Source organism: Natrix helvetica (assembly GCF_964273705.1).
Source record: "Natrix helvetica genome assembly, chromosome: 1".
Taxonomy (NCBI): Eukaryota; Metazoa; Chordata; class Lepidosauria; order Squamata; family Natricidae; genus Natrix; species Natrix helvetica.
The window spans coordinates 183,483,525-183,498,606 of NC_138548.1; the positions used below are offsets into that span (position 1 = coordinate 183,483,525).

At 40.0% G+C, this 15,082-nt stretch overlaps 1 protein-coding gene across 1 annotated transcript in view; it reads left to right on the forward strand.

Moving 5' to 3' along the window:
- PARD3B (par-3 family cell polarity regulator beta) overlaps positions 1 to 15,082 on the forward strand; it is a 532,498-nt gene that overhangs the window by 438,031 nt on the left and 79,385 nt on the right. The gene's annotated exons all lie outside the window — the stretch shown is intronic.

The following is a 15,082-nucleotide window of genomic DNA, read 5'->3' on the forward strand; positions in this document are numbered from 1 at the left end:
GGTTACCAGAGACAACAATATAATCAATAACACTCCTTTTAGTTCCAGCCCCATAGTGAATTCAGATGGATGATCTTTCTCTAGGGAACCTCTGAGGATATAAAGATTTAAATTTCATCTATCTGTCTGTCTAGTTGGCTATCCAGTTCTTCTGCAGAGAAAAGATCTCACTTCCATTTCATAGTGAGGAGGGTCACCCAGCCAAATAATACTCTATAGCAACCATCTTCCCAATGGTCAATCATTCTCTCAGGATAGCAATATTCTCATTGTTCCAGCCATATCTCAGCCTTAAATGATTTTTGAATGTTTTTCCCTTTAAGTTGTGCAGTAGAAGTTATGATTTGTATCCTAATTTTAATTGTATTTTCCACTTTTTAATCACATTGCTATATACTACTAATTTGGATGTATTAAAGATGGAAATTCTGAAAGGGATGATCACACCAAATGATATCTAGCTGGGTGGAAGATGTAGGGCTTTTCCTTCAGCTATTTGTCCTCTGTCCATAAACCTGGTTGGAAATGAAGCAGTTTTAAGGAATCCTTCTGTGTAGTTCCACTTCTTCCTTCACTGATAGCAATAACACTTAGACTTATATACGACTTTACAGTGCTTTACAGCCCTCTCTAAGTGGTTTACAGAGTTAGTATTTTGCCCCCAACAATCTAAGTCCTCATTTTACTGCCCTCGGAAGGATGGAAGGCTGAGTCAACCTTGAGCCTGGTGAGATTGGAACTGCCAAATTGCAGGCAGCTGGCAGGCAGCAGAAGTAGCCTGCAGTACTGCACTCTAACCACTGCGCCATCGTGGCTCTGATATTCTATCCAGGCCATGTTTATCCTGGTCAAGGTTAGTGAATTCTCCTGCTCCTTTACATCTCCTGAACTGATTTTTTTAAAGGAAACACACACACACACACACACACACCATATTAACCATTTTTTTCTAAATGCTTGGTCTGAAAAAGGAAAGGGCAGAATTCTTGTCAATTTCACCTGGTTTTGATATGCTCCTGAGGATTCCACTGCTCCTTAGCATGGATGTAATTTGCATTGTATAAAAAGATTGCTCAGCAGGTTGCTTAACTTGATGCAAACAATGGTATTTATAGATTTCTGCTTCTAAAACAATTATTTTGAGTATCAAGAAGACGGAGAGCAGTGTGCTGTGCACATCTAAAGACCAAACTAGAAATGACAGGGGCTGCAATGCTATTTATTAACCTGCCTGCCCTGCTCATGTAAAGTTGAGAGAGGTGAGGGCTCTGAGAGAAACTAAATTTGTTGCTTCTCCTTTGCTGGTCAACAGGGCAAGCACACATGAGTTTGATACTAACTTTAGCATGTGCAGTGGATAAGAGCAGCAAGCATCTGTCATATAAGAGGAAGAATGGGCTAGCTCTCTTGAACTGACAACCGAACTCCTCTGTTGTATTTATTCCTCCTGTAAAGGACCATTGCTCAATAGCGCTGGGGAATGTCTGATTAGCCCAATGCAGTCATTCTGTGGAGTCTTCATACTGTTTCCAGATAGGAAACTACTGGGAAAGATCAACAATAAAGCTGAAGACATGCAACTCTCATTCTTACTTTCATTTGAACCAGGAGAGGTCCTTAAAAGGTGCTTAAAAGCTGGTTGACAGGCTGGCTGAAGACCAAGAGGAATCCTGGAAAGAAAGAAAAACTATAAGTAGTCCTTGACTTACAACCACAACTGAGCCCAAAATTTCTGTTGCTAAGCAAGACAGTTGTTCAGTGAGTTTTGCCCCTATTTTATGACCTTTCTTGCTATGGGTGTTAAGTGAATCACTGCAATTGTTACAATTAGTAACTCAGTTGTTAAGTTGACTTTACTTGTCTGAAGGTTGCAAAAAGTGATCAGATGACCTTGGGACATTGCAACCAACTTAAATATGAATACGTTACCAAGCATCCAAATTTTAATCACGTGTCCATGGGGATGCTGCAACAGTTGTAAGTGTGAAAAATGGTCATAAGTCCCTATTTTCAGTGCTGTTGTAACTTTAAACAGTCACTAAATGAATAGTTGTAAATCAAGGACTACCTGAATCTGACCAGACAAACTTCAAATGCAGAAATTGGTATCAGACTTGGGTTGAATGGGTAGCACTTCTCTCTAGGTCTAACTGCAGAAGTTACCAAATTCTCACTGGAGGTGTGTGTAGCATCAATGATCAGAAGCACCTATCAGAATTTTGGCTGCTGAGTCAACTCTGCGCATTTACAGATGGCCTGACCTCAGTAGAGCATGTGCTGGCAACCAACCAGCTACGTTATGGCAACAATGTGCAAAGGAACAGCCATAATCACATTCCTTGTTCTTAAATTGTTGCTCAAAATCAGACTTTTTTTTTGGGGGGGTGGCCTTTCAGCAGCAGAATCATCAGTTTGTATTCACATTCAACCAGTGGTTCCATAAGGCTAACTTTTTCACTTGATAGAGAAGAATACGATCTGCTGCTATAACTTTTTTTTATTAAACAGGACAGTAACAACAGTAAAAGAGAATTCCATTTAGAATCTCTATGAATTTTTATTCCACTTCCTGATTGCTTTGTTTTCCTAGCAACAATGGAGTATTAATGGCTGAAATCTAAATTTAGACACCAAATATGGGATCCTTCACATGTGAATTACAAGCATTCTTCCTTTATGATAATTTGATTTGTTTTTACTATTCCTACTACTGTATTTTGAATACATGGCTTGGAGGAAAGGAAATAGTTCCTATTGGTAGAGCAAAGAAATGGTATGGCTTACAATACCCTACATGTATATATTAGGGCATACCAGGGGTTATAACACAAATACATACATACATACATACATACATACATACATACATACATACATACATACATACATATTAAAAAACTTAAAATTAACAGGAAATTGTGGTCCTCTTGTTGATATTTAAGAAAGTCATTTGAAGGGCAGAGATTTACGCTCTGTGTAAGTTGTTAGTGAGATCTGAGCAACAAATGTTTACTATGGGCTGGAGAGAAGACGGTGTTGTTGTAAGGATAAAGCATCCAACATTGAAACTATCCAAAGGACAGTAGAAATCATGATTGCCAATAAGATGTACAGATTCAAATCTAACCAAATAGTGGTTTTATATAGAAGTACAGTCTTGCTTCATATTGCTGCAGTTATTAATATACCAGTAGTACACTTACAACCACAATTGAGCACAAAGTTTTCAGTGCTGTTATAACTTCAAATGGTCACTAAATGAATGGTTGTAAGTCAAGAACTATCTGTAGTGCAATTAGGAGGCTAAACAAAACAGAACTAAAAGACGTCAAATGATCCTCTAATTTTTCAAGATACATTTTGACCTAGTTGGATAATGGCCTTGCAACCTAAAATATGTTTTATCTCTCCAAAACGTTCGAGTTGGTATTCTGAAATTGGAAGAAGTGCATAACTGAACAAAATTAGAGCCAACAGATTATTTTGGACATGAGTTTCATACATTTCTTCCCAATAAGAAGTAAAAAGATCTCTGTGTATGAAGAAGAAGTACAGTAGTTATGAGGGAAGAACACTTTACAAATGTGATTTTTGGGACTTATTCCAAATTTCTGTTGAAAAATCATGGGAGAGGGGGGAAATCCTAAAAACAAATTTGGGCAACATTTCTTAAAAACAGCAGTAGCTGGAGGAAGCCAAATGGGAAATTCTGTTACCTATTGCTAAATATGACACCATTGTTATACTCCTCAGATGTGTCTGTTTAAGCAGTTTCACGGGGAAGGCAACAGCCAAAGAGAATCATTTTTACGTAGTATTTGTCGTGGTTACACTATTATTATATTTCTGATTCCCACAAAAATCACTTGGCAAATAAAAGAGGAAAGTGAACATCCCTAAACAGCTAGCGCTTTCCCACCCTCTAGTTCTCCTGAGTATTCTTCTCTACACTCTGCACTTATACAGTACATTGCATAGGTACTGGATGTACCTGTAACGGAGAATGAAACAACTTTTAAAATAATCGGGAGACAATTCAAGAGAAGAGAATGAATCGGGATGGGGCAGCCTAGGCTGCTTAATAGTCATGTATGGAAAGGCAAGTTGGGAAGGAACAGGCAAAAGAGTTTTAACTTTTCTATTTTTGACTTGAATAAACAAGAGAGACCCTATAGATTTCTCCCTGACACCACCAGAATATAATCCTTTGGTGTAAAATATTTCTCTTTGTATGTCTCTAAGTCAGAGTCCCCAATTTTTACTATGCCTATGGGTCCCACAATACATTAAGGAAGTCAAGTTTTTAAAAACTATACTTTACTTTCTCATGTCGGAGTCACTTTGATAGACAGCAGTGCCAGGGTTTTTTATAGTCCATTTCTAAAATGAAACCATAAATTTAAAAAATAGGCTTCATCCAGCAGACTTCATCGCTGGGGAAAAAAAAGCCTTTCCAGTCTGCTGATGAAATATAACATTTAATGGGATTTATGAGGCCAAGATTCAAGGAGATAATTTTCAGGACAGCTATAGGAGCTTTTCCCTCGCTTCCCTCTGCCCTTTCCTTTTCTCATCCTAAAAGCAAAGGTATAACATACACACGCATGAAAATCTGTTACTAATGAAATATTATTAGAAATAAGTCAGTTGAGCCTGTACAAATTTCAGTTGGAGGGGGAAAAACACTGGTGAAAGGCCTTTACAGTGAGGGGTGGTGTTGAACAGAATACCTCTACAAGGAGCTAGCATGTTTATTTTTATAGTAAAAATCTATAAATGAAGCACAGTACTGTACAGGTTTGCATTACAACATCCTGGACTAGATTTTAAAAAGAAATAAAATCTTAATACTGCTTTTTGGTGTTTCTTCATGCTCTTTCGTTATAGTGACTGTTCCTAAAATAACACTTTTGGGGGAGGGGGGATAAGAGAGCCTCTATGAGTTCTGATTACAGTGACCAGCACGGATGGGGAAATGAAGCAAACCTGCCAGAGAGTGTCATATTTATTAACAGCTCCACAACTCTCCAAATTAATGTGTTTTTCTTCTCTTTGACAAGCAGAGATGTGCACGTGTTCTACTTACCTTAATGGACGGGAGCAGTGAGTAGGGCTCATCAATTAACTATCTCATTAAGCTGACTACAGCTTCATTTTAAAGGCAGGCACGAGAGCTATTTACGATCTCAGGATGTTTCATATCTCTACTGTGAGGGTGCCCAGAGACTTCATGGTGTAGAGCCTATGCAAAGTTTGAGGGAATTAAAAAAAAAAAAACCCTGCCATCTCCTGAAACAATATTTTTCTTTATTCAAATTGTATTCTGAAATGATGGTGTGCTTATCTGAAGGCTTCAGCTGACCCATTTCCATTATATTCTGAAGGTTTATACTGGGTTTTCAAAAAGCCATGCATTTAGTCTTCAAATTAGACTTCTCCTGGTAGCAAGTACCTGTAACAAGGTTATATTTTGCCGCATTAGAATAGATTTCCTTCTCTAGGCATTTTTCTTAATTCTGGTATAGTCTTACTGGGCATGTCAAAGAATATAGTGAATATACAAGAGCTGTCGGCATATACTTGGCCCTACATGCATATGTATTAAAATTATATACATATTACTTACAATGGATAAATATTTTACAATGGATAAATATTTATAAACCCTGGTGTTATAGATATGGATATCTATATCTATATATCAATATTTATATATTGATATTAATCCATTAAAAACCAAGAACAGTGGACATTTTTAAAACCATGTCTTAAAGGACAAATAAAAACAAAGGAAATAAGAAATATTACAATATTGCTCTGTACTGATGGATTAAAAATGCCTTGATCAGCCATCTGAAAATGAGGACAGGAAAGCATTTCTGCTACTCCTGCAAAAAAGGGTGCCTTCCTTGGCAGCTGGACACAAGTGAGGGCTTCTTAGGATAGTTGCAACAGGCATTATGGTCATTCAGCTCTCCTGGCCTCAAGCCATCATATGCATTAGAAGTAATAGGCTGCACTCAGAACAGCACCCTGAAAATAACAACAAAGTGAGGGAAGATGGACTAGGATTGGGTGTAATATGCCAAGCATCAGAAGTCATTCCAGCTGCAATATTTTTCATTGAATATAGCTTGTAGATATTCTTACAACAAAAGATTAATCCCAGTTCTGTCTCTTAACTCGGCTACTTGTCCCACTATTTGACCCACTCAATTTTAATTGAAGAGAAAAGTTTATGCAGGCAGAGGTAATCACGGAGTATTCTTAGAGTGCTTCTCCGGTGCATCTTCCAGGATAGTGCAAAGCAGTTTGCATAAACGGGGTCAATCATCTGAACAATTAACTGAAATATATAAAGGTTTATCTACAATTGTATATATTTTTATATATATATATATAAATGTAATGTTTGTTTGTTCAAAATCTCAAATCTCCGAAAGTTCTTCAGCGATTGCTTTGAAATTTTGACACAACATTGCATTCGACTACGTGCATGTTTTTATATATGTATATTATATAGATGTCACACCTGTGACAGGTAAAAACATGCTTTTTTGTAAAAACATGCTTCTTTGAAAACCAGTGCCATCTGCTGGACATAAAAGCAACACACACAATACCATAGCGTTCATTTCTTGACTATAGTATATTCGGAACAGTTCAGCCTCTGTCCAGCTTCGTCCCGACAGTCCCTTTATATGTGTGGCTGGGCTGTGGCTGCACCCTTTCCCCTTTCCGCCCCTCCTCCGACAAGCTTCACCATTTCCACCAAGGGGAGCTGAAGCCTTTCTGCCTCCCCCTCCCCTCTCTCTCCTCCCCTCCCACCAGGCCTTTGCTGTCCGTGGCGGGGCGGCGCCTGCCCCATCCCTCACCATCTCCTCCCACCCTTAAGCCGGCGTCCCCCCGCCCAGCCCAGTGGAGCTCCAGAGGAGCTGGAGGTGGAGTGTCTCCTCAGCCCGGCTAGCTGTGCGTTCTCTCCACCCCGCTCACAGGGAGCCAGCTACGGCCTCACCAAGGCGGCTCCGACGGGGCGGCGGCAGTGTCAGCCTGAGGTGCAGCGGAGCTGGGGTGGCCGCTGGGTGCCCTGTGAGGCAACGACTGCAGCGGTGATGGCATCTATGGATGGGTCCACGGCCAGCAGGGGCTGCCTCGTGTCTGCGTCGCCAGGGGCCGCTCCTTCCTCCTGCTCCTCAGGGGACGCCAGCCGTCTCCTCTTGCCGCCACCACTCAGGGAAGCCGGGTCGGGGACGGCAGCCGCCTCCTCCTTCTCCTCTCCTCAGCTCGACCAGGCCGGGACCTGTGGGAGTGTCCTCCATGGCGGCTCTTGCAGGGGCCACCGTGGCTCACTTCCATGCAGGGGCCGCCTCTGCCGGGGGACTTGCTCTTTCTCTTTTCTTTCTTTTCCATTTAACCAGATTGGGCCACAGCAATGCGTGGCCGGGTACAGCTAGTATATATACTACTGCTTGTTTTAGAAGGAATAGCACAATTCAATCACAAATTAATAGAAAAAATGTACCACCAAACAAAAAATAGTTCTTTATGCAACAACTATTTGTAAAAATATGTAAAACATCATTTCAAGGCCAACAGAGTCTCTTTGGGCACAAAGTTTAAACTCCCAATTAATTCAAAACAGAAACTATTTTCATTGCATTTGTTCCATGTAATGTCTAATAAAGGAGGCAAATTAAAACATGTTAAAATAATACTTCAAGGAGATCATCTTCAAGAGTAGAAGGAGAACCAAGTTAGTGTGTGCTAGTCAAAAATCAAAGGCAGCATGATAGCACGTTTTCTGATTAACAAATTGCATTAAAAGGCATAATCTTTCACGAGTTAGAGTTCAATGCATCAGATGCACTGAATGATTAAACTGATGTTGGAGGTGGGGGGGGGGGGAAGTGGGAATGCAGAGGTAGATTACACATGAGACATATTACAATTACTTTGTGTTGAAAACCATTGTGTTTGGCAAGGCCTTCGGAGGTAGCCAGAAATTTTTTGAAGAACGATTCAATGCCAGCATTATTAAGTGAGAGACATTTGCCACCTTGAACGCTGTATATGAGCCTCCTACGAAGTTAAAATGCTCTCCTATCATTTTGTCTTTGTTTTGAGTTCTAATGTCAAACTTGTGTCTATTAATTCTTTTATGTGAAATTTAAAACAAAAGAAACAGGTGCAAAATCTGCCGTTTCAAAGAAAAAAAGTGCGGTTGGCACACTGGGAGAATGTCTCAATACCATTTCTAGCCATATCAGTTTGCTGGATATCCACATTAGGTACAGAATTCAGAAATATGTCTAACTGCAAAATTTGATCATTTCCTAAAAAGATTGTTCTTTTCTGTTGGAAACCAGATAAATGACAGTACTATCTGCACTACCACTTTTCTTGAATTAAATCTTAATTTGTCACCCTTGTTCCCATATATCATTACATGCAGGTATGGATTTTTCTTCCCAACCTCCTTGACATTAGATGAATCGGATACTCTCAGCATATTCAATGTCAGAAAAGCAACTGTTTTATTTTATTTATGTATTTATTTATGAAATTAATTGGCCACCAATCTTACTCTAGGGCAGTGATGGCGAACCTTTTTTGGCTCACGTGCCATAAGTGGGGGGAGTGCAGGGGGGTCATGTGTGCGTGTGCTGCACCCATAACGCAATGTGCGACCCCAGTGCACATGCACACACTACAGGCGCGACCCCCTTCCGGTTTGCTCGGAGGGTCATTTTAAGCGCTCCGAAGGCTTCAGGGACTGTCCGGAGGCTTCCCTGATGCCTCTGGAGGGCATCCGGGGGGGGCAGGGAGGCTCTTTTCACCCTCCCCAGGCTCCTATAAAGGCTCTGGAGCTTGGGGAGGGGGAAAAATGGCTTTAAAAAGGGTGCCCTGACAAATGGCTCCGTGTGCCAACTGTGGTACGCGTGCCATAGGTTCGCCATCACTGCTCTAGGGTAACACTGGGCAGCAAACAATCATAAAAAATAAAAACTGCATTAAAACAAAATAAAATAAATGAAATGCTACACAGAACCAAATGCCACAACTCAATTAAAAGATGGGGAGAGTGGAAGCAGGATTGGAGGGGTGAGGTAGAAGTGGGATCTGTTGTTAATCAACCCCCTCTACTGGGATACTCCCCCACTGAAGCCCCATGCCAACTGTCAGACCCAGAACTTTAGGTTCTTTCGGAAGGCTGGGAAGGTTGGACCCAACCTCAGTCTGGGAGGCAAGGTGCTCCACAGGACAGATGCAATGCAGAGGAGGCTCTTCTCCTGGACTCCGCCAGGTGGAATACTCAGGCCAACAGGGCCCACAGCATACCTCGTCCGCCAGCAGGTTGGGGCAGGCCAATTCCAACGGGATGAGAGGGTCCCTTAAGTAGCCTGAACCCATGTCAGAAAGGGCTTTAAGGGTGATTACCAATGCCTTGAGTTGCACCCAGAAGCAGACCAACAGCCAATTTGTCAGGGCAACTTACAGAGCAGTGGTGTTACATGGGCCATTCTTGAGGCCCCAAGAACTGCCTGCACCACTGCACTCAGCAGCCTCCAAATGCTCTTCAAGGATTGCTTCATGTAAAGTTAATTGCAATAGTCTAATCGTGCAATGACTAGAACCTGAATGACTGAGTGCAGGGACTCCTGATCCAGTAAAGACTGAAGTTGATGCACAACCCAAAGTTGTGCAAAGGCTCTCCTGACTGCTACTGCTCTTTGAGAACTTAAGAATATGCTGAAAATGGCCAACAAATTATTTATTCGATAGATGGTATTTACACTGTATATGTACAATGTCATCTACTTTATCAAAACTCCTGGAAGATCTACTGCTAATAATTTACTCCCAATATATCATGCATATAAATGGTAATTACAGATGTTGTTAGGTTAATAAATTGCAGAAAGTATTCTTGCTAGGTCCTGTAAGATGCCACTGCTTTATAGATGGAACCTGGAGTGTACCCAACTCTAGCTGACTTGACCAAATGGGTAGAAACATATGGAGACATTCATATGGAGTAGCCAGAGGTCCATTTTTGGAGGACAGTAACAAGTGTCCAGAATTGAACCCATAGCAAGCCTAAAATGTCTAAGAGGAGCTGAACAGACCTCAAACCATGATTGCATCACCCACCAATTGGTCTGTGAAGCAGGCCAGATCATACCCACTGTAAAAAATAGCATCAAGAATCGTTAGAAAACGTACTTTAAAATTGGAAGATTAAGAGCACTTTAACTTCCTCAAATATGGGCTGGAAATGAGACAAAGGCAGTGTTTTGAAAATGTGGGCAGGGTAAGATAAGGAGAGAAGACATGCAGGGGTGGGAGGGTGACAGAATGTGCCTCGTGTTTATAAGAAATATCTGCCTCCTCTGTTCAGGGAGGTTAAGCACAGAAGCTTTGAAGTTAGCCAACTCTACCATTTTTGCTTAATTGATTGACAAGAGCACATTTCTGAATGCCTAGATAACAGGGTAAGAGAGAAAATAGAAAAAAAATGGATTGGGAGATGGTGGTGGGGCATTACGAGCAGACATGTCCACAGGATCTGATCCTATTGTCACCATCAGGTATAAAAGGGGCAGAATTTGCCTAACAATGGCTTTGTCCTCCCCCCACCCACCCCCCACCTCTGCTTGAACCTCCACTTCAAAAGCCCCTGGGGGCAAAGGGGCAAATCAGGGGTGAAATGCTACTGGTTCAGGCTGGTTCATCCAAACCAGTAGTAAAAAAAATGCTTTAAAAAGTAAAAAAAAAACTTCTGACACAAGAAATGTGCTGCGCAATCATTGGAACTTTTAAAAACTTTTTAAAGCATTTTTAATACCGATCAGCTGTGCGATAATCAGCTGTGCCTAATTGTCTGTAAGGTTCCTGTATGTTGCAGGGGCTATTTTATGTGAAATCCAGTTGTGTTTGCATTGTGTTTGAGTCAGTTGTATAGCTTTTGTGTTATTTTTGTGTAAAGTGTGACAGTTTGTTTTTGAGCTCTCTGACTCTGTGAGGTTCCTGCTTGTTGTAGGGGACATTCTGTATGAAATCCAGCTGCTTTTACATTATGTGTGAGTCAGTTGTGCAGCCACGCCCACCCGGTCACATGACCACCAAGCTACACCTGCCTGGTCATATGACTGCCAAGCCACCCCCACACCCAGTCACATGACCACCAAACCACACCCAGAGAACCGGTAGAGAAAATGTTTGAATTTCACCACTGGGACAAATGCTCAGGTTTGAAACGGGAGTTTCTAGGATGCCCAGCCACAAGTTGAGCAAGGCAGCAATTCCATGTAAGCCAAAATGGGAGGTTTGTCTTGTCATTATATTAGTTTTTGTAAATGTTTCTGAAATTGATCAGTTTCATTTTGCCCTTTGTACGTCCATACCCAGAGTATGGCGAATGGATAATGCTGTAATATATTTTAACAACCAGTTGAAAGATCCTTGGGTACCTCTGAGAAAAGATAATGGCAGATGCCTCTTGATAAGCCTTCTTTGACCAGGATTTCAAACATGGCAATTTTCCATTTCAAAGAAGCAAGGAAGCAAAAATTGTACTGTTGTTACCTCCATGATATTTTTACAGACTATATTTACAACTTCCTTTATAACAAATATAAATTATGTTTGTGCCTATATAGCTATATAAACCATGAAAAAGAATTAACATAGCCAGTGAAAGAAAATAAAGATTTCAATGTGCATGTTTGCATTATTTATTTTTAAATTTTATACCTCTTTCATTTCACTCAGAAGCTTTTAGAGCAGTTTTCAGAATAAATACTAAATTATCATAAAACAGTGGCCATAAAAACAAAACAGTTCATAGATTATAAACCTATCGTTAAACCCCAGCAAACCATAACTTTATTATACTTATTTCTTCAAGCTGGATTTCACGGCAAAACAGCACAGGCGGAATTGTCAATATACCTCCAATTTGCAGAACTAAAATGAGAGATGGGTTTCCTTGCGAGGACGAAGAAGCTTGGAGGTAGAAGCCCGGCACAGGATGCTTTTTAAAGGTTTTTCTACCCCTCTAAGGCCCCATTTCTCAATGGGGCCTCAGAGTAGGTACAAGCAGGTGTGTAGTAGGTGTTTGGTTGCTTGAGCCCAGCTTTGGTCTACAAGGATCCCAAAAATCAGTCTGACCTCTTGAGCATTTAGCTCTAGCCTACAAGCCTTCTATCATTGGTGGAAATGGGGGAAGAAATCAGTAATCATGTAAAAGGTTAGATGACTTGTCTTGATTTATTTTTTCCTATTATGTCAACTGTGATCCTTTTGAAAAGTGAAAAATTGCTACAAGAGCCTAATCTCCATAATTATAGTAGAATGAATTGGAATGCTTTGGTTCCTATTTAAGAAAATATGCCTTGGTTCACACATCACATGGTTTACTGTGGCCTCATGTGGTCTTATGGTGGTTTATTAAACAAATCTTGGTTAAGTACATGGTTAAAACTTGGAACAATATGTAAACACTGTCATATTACCTACTAAGACTGTATTACTAGTATTCTTCTCTTCCATCCTAGTACCTGTCTCTTCCCACTTATGTCTATAACCATGTTGTTTGTATCTTTAATTTTTATATTGTTTTATTTGTTTCCTAGTATATTTTGATTGCTTATTAATAACCTATGACTTTCACTAAGAGTTGTATCTATGATTCTTGATGAATGTATTCTATTTTATTTTTCTTTATGTACACTGAGAGTGTATGCACCAAAGACAAATTTCTTGTGTGTCCAATCACACTTGGCCGATGAAGAATTCTATCTATCTATTCTATCTAAACCCTTTATCAAGGAAGACCTCTGAATATACTTCTAATTCTAGAATACAGAGGCCTATGGGTTGTCTGAGAGCTGAGGCAGATGGCCAAAACATGATTATGGAGTTGTTGTGAACCGCCCAATGTGAAGGCTTTCAGCTTGATGAGTCATAGGTTTTGCAGGCCTGGTCTAAATGTTAAGCACATCATTAGACATGTTGCATGAATGTCAAAACCCTATTTGCATAATTTTCTTAATGATTCAAAACTCACTCATCTCCTATTATATGGAGATTCTGAAATTCCAAAGCCTCCTTGAGAATGATGTGCCACCTACTTGAACCCACACAGGGGTGATAGATCTCAGTCCAGTAATGCCTAGACCAATGCTTCCTGTGGTTGAGACCTCTGAGGCAGTAACAGAGTGATTATAATACTGATTAAATGTGCACATCTCGGAGGAGTTGTGGGTTCTTTAATAGCGGTTCTGTCGTGCATAGTTACTAGGCACATTTTCATCTTTCCTCGCATCTTGCACTGGCAGCTACTGAAATTCTTTACAAATTATTTAACTTGCTATTTATGCTATTCTTTGTTAAATTGCTGCTAGAATGCTTTATTCTTTCCTAGTAAGTTTGTACCTTTCACCCCTGGCTTGCTGGTGTCTTAACTAGAACATCTGCTGTAGAATAGATGCTGGTTTTGTTTTTTACATCTGTTTGGCTAAACATGCCAGTAAAACTGAAATATAATTAGATATATGGGAAAATGCATTTCAAAACATGTACTTTGAAATGGTGTACCAGGATTTCTATTGTTTGCAGCATTAAGGGCGGAATTTACAAAGCATGAAGAAACTATTGTATCTAAAGAACAGTGTTGAGTGATACTTTTCATGCAAATTACTAAAAGAGTAATATTAACAAAATACCAAAATTCCATATGGCATCTTGAGATGGAAGGACAGATCCACTGGAAGAAAACATTTGGAATGATGGAAATTGTCTGAAGATGCACAATCAGGCACACACACATTTACAAGTGGAAAGGGATGGAAGGTTATTGCTACAGTAAGGGAATCTGCCCTTTGTGCATTTGTGACAAGGAGCCAATTGGAGAAGAGAACTTTGTGAAACTCTCACTCTCCCTGCACCAGCCTCTAATCTACAAGTAGTCCTCAATTTACCAGTCTCTTAGCATCTGTTTGAAGTTATGATGGAATTCACAAAAGCTATTTATGACCTGCTTCAGGAGTTCCGATGCCCATCCTCTCACCCACCCACCATCCCTCCCTCTCTTTCTCTCCTTCCCTCCCCCCCCCTCTCTCACACACACAAACAGCCACATTTTGAGCACTTGGTAACTGGGTCATATTAATAATCAGTTAAAGTGTTATGCTATAACGTGACTCCAATTTGCAGTGTTTTTGCCAGTTTTGGGGCTTTTTGGCAAGTTTCCAGCAAAACATGCTCATAGGAATATACTGATTCACTTAATGACTGCTGCAAATAGTTGTAAAATCAGGTCCTGTCACATGGCAGTCTTGATTTATAACTTAACAATGGAAATTGTAATCTCCATTGCAGTCAACTTAAGGAAAGAGGAGGAGGAGGAGCACTCCATTTCTTCACTCATTCCAATTTGTCATATTTTTCTTTGTAATCAGTTCTACGACATTCAAAAGATGCAGAAGAAGGCAGTCTAAGATCTCCATAGGTTGCCGAACTGCATCTCCAGCATCTCTCTCCATTGGCCAAGGGATTAAAATTGATAGTGTGAGCAATATCTAGAGTGCCCCAACACTCTGTAGTTCCCTAATCACTAGGCATTTTAGTCATTAAAGGTCAATATGTATAATATGTAGAGGCTTACAAATCAGTATCTTTATCATTGTAGAATTTTGGGGGAACTCTGCTGATGACAATATTGATGGATATCATATGTAAGAATGCACTCAAACCCATAATATGGTTTTATTAAAGATTTGACTTCTTAAAGTCAAGTGTTTCTGTTCTCTCTCTCAGATATAAAACAAGCAGTATATAAAATAGAAGGCTGGGAACCCTGCTTTATCCCTTGTGAAATATTCCTTCTGAATGACTAATTTTTCACTTATGTATGTAAAATGATACGTCTCCTGTTTAACTATATTTCACAAAGTGATAGACATTCATTTTCTTTATATTCATTTTTTTCTCTGTTAATATACATGTTTTCAGAAATTGTACCCATCTATAATTTTTGTATACATGGTATTCAACAGAGTCCCGTTTCATGTGGTCTTGT